At 56.3% G+C, this 9,998-nt stretch overlaps 1 non-coding gene across 1 annotated transcript; it reads left to right on the forward strand.

The window, feature by feature from the left end:
- The first annotated feature begins 5,184 nt into the window (after positions 1-5,184).
- On the forward strand, positions 5,185-5,246 carry LOC138382106 (U7 small nuclear RNA). The gene has a single exon (XR_011233269.1). It is a non-coding gene; the product is annotated as a U7 small nuclear RNA (small nuclear RNA).
- Positions 5,247-9,998: the final 4,752 nt, after the last annotated feature.

A 9,998-nucleotide genomic window follows, 5' to 3' on the forward strand; every position in this document is an offset into this window, starting at 1 on the left:
AAGACGCTGCTTCCACCCTCTGCCCCTTCCAGGCCGCCCCCTCCCTCACAACCCCAGCTCCTTCCAGCACATTCCGCCCAGCGATCCGACTGCCCCCAGCTCCGTGCACAGACCGCCTTCCTGGTCGCTCCTCCCGTGTTCGGGAAGGAGCTGGCCGCCGGGCTGCTGCCCCTCCCCCGCACTCCTGCCTTCATTCCCGGGGACCCCAGTGTCCGGCGTCCACTCCGAGGCCTTTCAGTTCCTCAGCGTCCTGCCCCCACTCGGGCACAGCCCCTCCCCCCACGGCACCCGTGAGACCCGGCACCCCGGGAGATCCGTCCAGGCACCTCGCTCTCCTCCCGACGTGCTTCTCTAGCACCCACTTCAATAATTCCGTGGCCCAAATCCTTTGATTCCCCCCCCCATTCCCCGTCAAATTTTCCATGTCCCATCACCTCCTGCGCCTTCATTCCCCATCGCCACAGTCAGTTCCTTCAGGTGCCTCCGCCACCCTGTGCCTCCCCCCGCCGCCCTGTGCCTCCCCCCGCCGCCCTGTGCCTCCCCCTCCGCCCGCCCTGTGCCTCCCCCCGCCGCCCTGTGCCTCCCCCTCCGCCGCCCTGTGCCTCCCCCCGCCGCCCTGTGCCTCCCCCCGCCGCCCTGTGCCTCCCTCCGCCCGCCCTGTGCCTCCCCCTCCGCCCGCCCTGTGCCTCCCCCCGCCGCCCTGTGCCTCCCCCTCCGCCGCCCTGTGCCTCCCCCTCCGCCGCCCTGTGCCTCCCCCCGCCGCCCTGTGCCTCCCCCTCCGCCCGCCCTGTGCCTCCCCCCGCCGCCCTGTGCCTCCCCCTCCGCCGCCCTGTGCCTCCCCCCGCCGCCCTGTGCCTCCCCCTCCGCCCGCCCTGTGCCTCCCCCCGCCGCCCTGTGCCTCCCCCTCCGCCCGCCCTGTGCCTCCCCCCGCCGCCCTGTGCCTCCCCCTCCGCCCGCCCTGTGCCTCCCCCCGCCGCCCTGTGCCTCCCTCCGCCCGCCCTGTGCCTCCCCCTCCGCCCGCCCTGTGCCTCCCCCCGCCGCCCTGTGCCTCCCCCTCCGCCGCCCTGTGCCTCCCCCCGCCGCCCTGTGCCTCCCCCTCCGCCGCCCTGTGCCTCCCCCCGCCGCCCTGTGCCTCCCCCCGCCGCCGCGTTTGCCCGGCAGAGCTCCAGTCGCCGTGGCCCCCCTGAGCTCTCCGGGCCCTCGCTCTGGTCACGTGACTGTCGTAGAGGAAAGGCTGGCTCGGCACGGAGGTCAAACCGCAAGGTGAAGCTGCGAGCAAAGCCCACGGCAAGCCCTTTCCGTCTCCCCCCCCCCCAGGATGACCATTTCCTTGTCTCAGGCAACCTCTCCCCCCGCGTCCAGCGGGCGGCAGGTGCTTTCAGCAGCTCTGTCCGCTGGGAGGCCAGCTAGTCCCTGTGGTCAGGACCGCGTGGCATTTCGGGCTTGAGCCAACGTATGGGGCTGAGTGATTCGTGACCCAGGTCTGGGTGTTCCCTCCCCTGGCAGCTGGTCGTGGAGAACCTCCCGGAGGCCGTGGTGTGGGCTGCGGCCCCGAGCAACAGCAGTGGATGACTCGGCCGATGTTCTGTTTGCAGAACTCGCTCGCGCCCTCCAGACCCTGCAGGCCTGAGCTCAGACGAGCTGTTTCTGCTGTCACACTCGCCCCCCTCCCCCCAGTGACCCCTCCTGACGCGGGTCTCAGACAAGACCCAGCAGCCACCACGACCCGCTTTGCAACGGCGCCTGGTCCTCTGACGCAGGCGGCACAGCCGGACCCTGCACTGGACTCTCTTACTTAACCACATGGTGTCCGTCCTTACCGTGACGTCCTCGGGCACCGTGGATTCCACCAGGCACACGGGGCAAGTGGCAGGGCTGCCGAGTCACAGCCTGGGCCTGGAGCAGGGTTCTCCCTTGCTCTGGGCTCCGGCCAGGAAGCCCCAGCAGTCAGGAGCGAGACTCCCTCGTAGGACCACGCTGACACCCGGAGCCACGAGGACAGGGACGGACGAGAGGCAGAGGAGTCCGGTCCCGGTCTCCCTCTTTCGTTTTTCCCTCTGAACTCGTGTGCTCTTCCGTGGAACTGCGGTTTGGTGACGGTCCATCTCTCTCTCCTCTGTAGGTAGAACCTACCCACTTCCTTTGAGCTCTCCCTCTGGGAATCGACTCTCGTGCGCACCCCACCCTGGGGCCGAGTGTGTTTCAGTTTGCCGACTGGCAGGACACAGAAATAGCTCATCCGTTCCAAGACATTCTTTTCAACGTTTATTTGTTTTGCATTTAGGAACTTAGAATTCCTGTTAGCATTTAGGGATGTAAAGTTAATTTTTTGTCACCTGTTATTTTTTTTAAGAGTCTAAACCAGTACTATTGAGTAGAAATATAATGTGAGCCACATACGTAAGTTTAAATTTTCTAGTCTCCACATGATAAAAGAAAAACATAAACAGGTGAAGTTAATTTTAATAATACATTTTACGAAATCCAAGACATCTATAGTACCTGCAGCACGCGTCACTAGCCTCGTGTCGCGTGCTTGAGAGTCGGGCACGGTGAGTGGCCGCCTGTTGCAGAGCTCCAGCCACACCCGTTCTCAGCGATACTTTGTAGCCAGACAGGACTTCGGAGGATACAAAGTCTTCCCCACGCCTTCCCGGGTTTGTGTCTTCACAGAGCAACCCATAGGTCTGTCACCTCCCTGTGAGGGGTGAGAGCAAAGGTCAAAGAAATGAACTGATTTGTCCAACGTAACCCAGCAAAGCCAGAAGCAGCAGAGGTGACACAGATCGGGCCACGCCGTGTCTAATTCTGTATCGAATAGCAGGAGTTCCCACACTCCTCTGCATGTTCGAATCACTTGTAGGTCTTTTAAATTTTCCAAAGCTTAGCCGTACCCTGGAGTCATTAAATCACAGGACCCGGGGGTGGGCCGCCAGCATCACAGGGTGTGAAGCTCCCTGGTGGTTTCACGTGGGCAGCCACTTTGGGGGTCGCTGGGACACGTTCTTGCCTCTCAAGGTGTGGTCCACGGACGTGCAGCCTCAGTGCCGCTCGGGGGCTTGCCTTGTCGGAACTGCGTCCTCTCAGACCCACCCAGACAGACCGAGTGAGAATCTGCCTTTTAACAAGACCTTCCAGGAGGTTCTGGTGCCCAAGAAAGCTGGAGAAGCTCTGATGTGAAACTCGGCATTCTTCCTTCAGACGAGAGAGCCTGTGTCCGCACGCCCTCGCCGGGGTCACAGCGAAGGGCATGACCTCGGTTTCATGCTGCAGCCTTTCTGTTTTCATGAAGTCAGTATGACGTAAATATAAAGCTGCTTCTCGGGCTCATTGTGACTGTACTTCTGAATGACTGTAACGTACTCCTTTCCTATTGCACAGACTTTACTCAGAAAGGCTCTAGAAAAACCGCCCTAAATCTCCTTCCATCCATTTCTCTCGCCTTTAGATGGAACGGCTCCTTTGTTTAACAAGAGTTAGACTTTTCCCTGCATTGGATCAGCAGACGTGTGCTTCGACCACATACCGTACGTGGTGTCAGAAGGTGACATGGGGAATAAAGAACTACTTCAGGTAGCTGTGTGTGCCTTTGAGGGCTCGTGGTTTGTGGCAGAAAGCGTCTGTGGAGCAGAGCGTGAGGTGCCCCGTGAGGGTGTGTAGGAAGACGCCCTGTGAGTCACGGGGAGGGGAGGTCACTTCCTGCTACCAGGATTAGGGGAGTTGTCATTAAGGAGGTGGCCTTTGTGCTGGAGGGTTTGGACGTTTGGGTGGAGGGGAGGTGCTGATGCAGGAGAGAACTCCCTCCTCGATCCCTAGGTGAGCGCTGGGGTGCGTGAGTCAGGATGCCCGGTCAGGAGGGACAGGTATGCAGCTCCACCTGGTTAGAGCAGGAAGGAAGAGTTTGGCTCAGAGAACCGACAGGTTGAACAACCAACTGGACCGTCAGGAACCACAGGCTCAAAGGCTGTCCAGACTCCTCCTTCCTGTCAGTTGCATCGTCTCTTACTCTAGACTGGCTTCCTCAGCGTGGTGGAAACACGGCTGCAAACAACTCCAGCCTTTATTTCCATCCTCCACCTTCCAGTGCCAGAGAGGGAAATCCGGGTGTCTGGTCTCTGCTTCAGAGTAACACGAGAGGGGAGGGACTGGTGCACACAAGATCAGCCGACCGGACCGGACCGGACCGGACCGTTGAAGCTGAGTGTTGCGTGCCTGGGGCTTTGTCATGCTGCCCACTTTTGAATATGTTGGAAATTTAAATTTTAAAACAATCCCCGAGAAGGAATCGTGCTGGCTTTTCTTGAATCAGACACCTGCGTCTGGACCAAGCACCAGGGGCCTGGGGACGTGGCCGTGTGGGAACCGGACAGGTCTGGAGAGAGCCTCACGCTGGGACGGGGGGCAGGAAAGGAGAGAATAAAGGGGGCTCCACTTCCAGGGAGGAGGAGGGGAGGGACCCTGGGGAGAGGTGATCCGTCCGTGGTGACTCTTGACTGGCTGTTCTCAGCCCCCGTCCCCCTCCCGGGCTCTCGGCCTGTGTTCCTGAGAATCGTCGGACCGCGTCCACTGGCCGTTCCACCAGTCCCTCTACGCGACATGTTTAAAGTCCAACTCCTGAGCCTCCCTGTTGCTGCGATGCCCTCGTCCTCCACTGGTCACTCCAGCGAGGAATTTCTGAGTCGTGCTCCACCGGTCCTGCCTCCTCCCAGCCCCGAATCTCAGCCTTGTCAGTTCTGCCCCGCAACACTGCCCTGCCCCCTCCCTGCCTCAGGCTCCGTCACATCCGGTTCCCAGTCACCTCGATGGCTCCAGAGTCCACGCTGCCTCACACAGCAGTTTCAACTCTCTGCAGCACCAGTTTAATCTTTCATTCCTGTGCTTCAGGCCTTCAGCGGTTCCTGGCCATCCACAGCAAACATAAGGCAGAAGGACCTTTAGCGCTTGTACGGTTGGTCAAAGTCTGGTCTTAAACTTCCTTTAAAGCTTGTTGCCGTCTGTGCACGCTGGGCTGTATCCACCAAGAACATCCAATTCTGCACCGCCAGGCACGGTGGCACACGCCTGTAACCCAGCTACTTGGGAGGCTCGGGCAGGAGGACCCCTTGGGCCCAGGAGTTCAAGACCAGCCTGGGCAGCATAGTGAGACCACCATCTCAGGAAAAAAATTAAATAAAATTTTTTAAAAAGTGTTACAGCTCTTTTAGAATTTGTCTAGCAGGTTTTCCAGTTTTCATGGGAAAACTCCCCATGCAGGATGTTAATAAAATTATTTTAAAAAATAAATAAAAAATAATTCTTCTCTACTTTTGCATATGGTACTTCCTTCTATTTATGTATTTATGTACAATTGACAAATAGTAATGGTGTATATTTATAAGGTACAACGTGATGTTTTGATCTATGATGTGTATATTGTAGAAAGATTAAATCTAGCCATAATAATTAACATATCTATCACCTCACCAACTTATTTTTTTGTGGTGAGAACATTTAAAGTCTATACTTTCAGCAAGGCCGGGTGCGGTGGCTCATGCCTGTAATCCTAGCACTCTGGGAGGCCGAGGCGGGTGGATTGCTCGAGGTCAGGAGTTCGAGACCAGCCTGAGCAAGAGCGAGACCTCATCTCTACTGAAAATAGAAAGAAATTATCTGGCCAACTAAAGATATATATAGAAAAAATTAGCCGGGCATGGTGGCACATGCCTGTAGTCCCAGCTACTTGGGAGGCTGAGGCAGGAGGATCGCTTAAGCCCAGGAGTTTGAGGTTGCTGTGAGCTAGGCTGACACCATGGCACTCACTCTAGCCCGGGCAACAGAGCGAGACTCTGTCTCAAAAAAAATAAATAAATAAAAATAAAAATAAATAAATAAATAAATAATAAAAATAAAAACAATAAAGTCTATACTTTCAGCAATTTTGAAATATACAATGCTGCGATGTATTAACTGTGGTCTCCATGCCGTGCAGACGTCGGCGGTCCCCAACCTTTTGGCAGCAGGGATTGGTTTCATGGAAGACAGTTTTCCATGGATGGAGGTTGGGGGGCTCAGGCAGTGATGCGAGGCCCAATTGCTAACAGGCCACGGGCTGTACGGGGCTTGGGGACGGCAGCGAGCAGGTCACTAAAACCCCTCCAGTCGGACTGCAGCTTCGTACCGTTTGACCAACAGCTCCCTCTCCCCATCCCCCCCTCCCCACCAGCCTCTGGTGACCTCCTTTCCACTGTTTCCATGACATTGACTGTTTTAGATTCCACAGGTAAGTGAGATCGTGTTGTGTTCATCCTTCTGTACCTGGCTTGTTGCTCCTAGCATAATGTCCTCTGGTACCATGTGTGTTGTCTCAAGTGACAGGATTTGCTTCTCTCAAAGGCTGTGCAGTTCCACTGGGTTTAGCCACCATGTCTGTGTCCACTCCCTCACCGCCGCACGCTCAGGCTGCGTCCGTGCCCCGGCTGCTGTGGGTCATGGAGACACCCAGTGCAGTCTCTCAGACACCGGTTTCGGTTCCTTTGGATGTGTGGGGTTGCTGGGTCTCGTGGTCATTCTGTCTTGAGTTTTTTGAGGAACTGCCACACTATTTTCCAAAATAGCCGTACTTCCTATTTCTTCTGTGTGAACACATCGGCCTAAGTCTCCAAGACTGAGCTTAAAACTCGTCTCCTTTATGGAAAACCTCTGGCCTCTCCAGTCGTCACTTCCCCTTGTGCTATCTGAGTCGCTGTCTCACTGTGGCACTTCTAAGGCCACGTGTGGATTTTCTTTTTACATTCGCGTCCTCCTCCTCCCAGGCAGAAGCCCAGTTTTAATCGTAAGGAGTGTACCTCCTATATGTGAGGCAATAAAAAAAAGTTTTAAATGAATTTGAAAGCTACAACAGGCAACAGTAGCCTCTCTTGATCACAGCCATTCCCACCGCTCTAGCTCAGCCGCCTGTGGAAGACTGACTGTGACACGCCAGCTCCCGGGGCGGCCGATCCCTCCCGCGGCGGCCGGCTGTGTCCGCGGAGCCTCGCGAGGTTCTCCCGGCGCCGACACGCGAATCCTTCTCCCGGTGCTTGCGGTTAGCCCAGGTCTGTTCCTTGGACCCTCCCGGAGGACCGTGGGCTCCTGACCTCAGCGCCCGCGACCCGTGGACGGAAGGGCAGACGCAGCGTCGGGAGCCCGCAGGGGCACGGTCGTGAGCCGCGGAGCCTCCGCACGCCTCAGCCCGTGACACGGCCGACATCGCGTGACACGGTGCAGTTTCCCACCGCAGAGCCCGCGGTAAGGACAAAGGAGACGAGTCTGCGTTTATTCGCAGCTGGGCGGCAGGCGCCCCTTCCGCCACCTTCACCCGCCGTCTTCAGAACTTTCCTCTCGTTCTCCGAAGACCTCGGCACTAAAAGTGAATTTCTTCAGACTTTCCTCTCTACAGCATCAGAATGTATTGATTTTTGAATCTACCCTTTCTCCACATTTGATTTGGCAAAGGGCAGGGTAATTTTCACATTATTTTTCTAACAATACGTTGCTTAGAATTTGAGAGACTAGTAATTCCTTTAACAGAGATTACGGGAAGGAACAAAGTAAAGCTTATCTCACGAGATTCTCGAAATAAAATGCAGTGTCCTTGTCACCCACGACGGGTGTTCTGTTGCGTGCGAGAACCGGGCTCCGAGGCCAGTGCCGTGAGAGCAGGGAGTGGGCTCCACGTGGCCCCTCCTGGCTGGCAGAGTCTGGGGTTGGGGGGCCGGGAGATGGTGGGACACTCCCTTCCTAGTGCCCATCTCAGAATTGGAGCAGGAATAATTCGGTCACAGAGAGGCAATCTCTGACCATCAGAGTCTCCGCATGTTGGAACACGCAGCAGAGCTGAGCGTGGGCATTCTGGGAAACGTTCTGTGCAGCAGGAAACTGACGCCTGACCGGGAAAGCAATGCCGCTCAGGAGGGCTGGGACGAACGTTCGTGTCCTGGGGACAAGGTGCCCAGATCAGAAGGGCTTTAGGTTGCGTTTAGAAGAAGAAGGAGGCAGACGCCAGAGAGACCTGGGAAGCCAGTCGCCGTGGAAGACGGGTTTGGCTCATGCAGGAGGAGCCACGTGGGTCACGTGAGAACCCTCTTCCGCGAGTGGCCCAGGCACCCGCGGCTGCCGGCATCTCGGTGCACGTCTCACTGGCGGTAACGGGTTTGGGGTCGTGATACAGCGCAGTGCAAACGCTCTCGTAGGACAAGGCGCCTGGAGCCAATAGGAACATGAGGATTAAACGCATTTTTAACAATGACCAGTTGGAAGGGAAACCGGATAGTGCTGCCGACCCTCAGACCTCGGTGGAGCCGTGAGGGCCACGCACTGCTGCGCCGGCCCTGGGACGTGATCGTCACTGAGACACGCTTCCTGCCCTGGTGGAGCTTCAGGTCTAACGGGGACAGAGGGCAGAGCACGGCCTATTTAGTGAACTGAGAGAAGGTTTGTGTGAGGGGGCCGTGATTGGAGATGGATTTAGAGAGATACGAAAGGACTTGGAGGCCGTATGATGGAACTCAGACCTTACCCTAATGTCAAGGGGATGTCGCTGGAGGATTTGAAGCAGGGACATGACATGAACATGTTTTATGGGGGACAAGAATTGAGGCAGAGACTAGAGGCTGAGACAACAATCTACGCAGGAGAAGATCATGGCTTGGATTAAGGCAGGGATGGATTCGATGGCAGCGGAAGTCAGAATTGGCAAGACCCAGATCAGTTGGAAATAGGGGTGACAAAGAAGGAGGCATCAAAGATGATGCCGAAATCTCTAGCTCCAGCTTCCGGGCAGTGCCGTGCGCTGAGTTGGGAACACGGGAAGGTCCAACCAGGTGGGACGGGTTTGGGAGAAGAGACTGAGCTCAGGTTTGGACACACTGAGCAGAAGGGGCCAGCGGGTCATTCGCGTGGAACGGCAGTTTGAAGGTGTGAGCAGAGAGGTGCGCTGGTGCTCAAGGTTGAGACGCGAGGTGGCCCGGAAAGAGGTCCGAGAATGAAACTGAACGTCTGCACCTGAGCGGGTGAGAGTGCAGCGTGTTCTCACAGCAACCCCTTCCATCCTCGCTCCACAGCTACATTCTCAAAATAAATACTTCGATAAGGGTTCGGTAATCTGGAGGTTGTAATCTGCCAGATTAAAAACATAGCTGTCTTATTTGAGGACATGACCAGTATCAAGATCTGGATGGAGCGTGGGGACATATTAACATTCCAACAAGAGGTAATGTCGTTATCGTAAGCACCGGAGTTACTGATTGAGGAATTGTTGACCTTAAAAGTACGTATCCCTCCTGACCCTCCATATTGTTTCTCATCTGTTCAGGTCAGGGAAAAGCTTTCCCAGGCACTTCACGCTCAGATGGATTTGCCAAGGGCCTGAGGTGCGGTACAAGACCCGCCTTAGCACTGCCAGTGGCAGCGGGGTCACATGCCACAGAGACAGACAGACAGACAGACGGGGCCCACGTCACGGCAATCTCTTGGGAATACATATCCTCGTTTCCCAGGTTTAAGCTGCATCCTAGAAATGAGTGGGACGCGAATGATTTGACCTATCTCTGCGTGGAGGATCCTCGCCACGCTTCGGGGCACACCAGACGCCATCTCTCCGTAATTACAGGGTGGCCCTTGGGACCAGCTGTAATTAACTAAGCAGCTGCTCAGCTATCGTTACATTATCCGTATTTCTAGCATTTGACATTTTCCCAGTGCTCTTTAATCAGATTGCATGTGGGTTGACTTAATCTAAATCTCTGAACATACTTGAGATACCAGACGTTCCTGTTCTCTGGACCTTCTAGCTGGAGCAATGAGGCACAGGTCCATTGTCCAATGACAGCACCTCGGAGTGAGAGTCCCAAGTCACGTGGGCCGGTCTGGCGGTTACACACTCACAGGGAAGCCGTGGCCTGCTTGGCAAGGCTGGGGGGCCACTGGGCCGCTGAGACACTGGGCGGAAGGTAAAAAGACCCTGTCTCGAGTTCAGAGGT

The sequence above is a fragment of the Eulemur rufifrons genome, chromosome 3 (genome assembly GCF_041146395.1).
Source record: "Eulemur rufifrons isolate Redbay chromosome 3, OSU_ERuf_1, whole genome shotgun sequence".
In the NCBI taxonomy this organism is placed as follows: domain Eukaryota; kingdom Metazoa; phylum Chordata; class Mammalia; order Primates; family Lemuridae; genus Eulemur; species Eulemur rufifrons.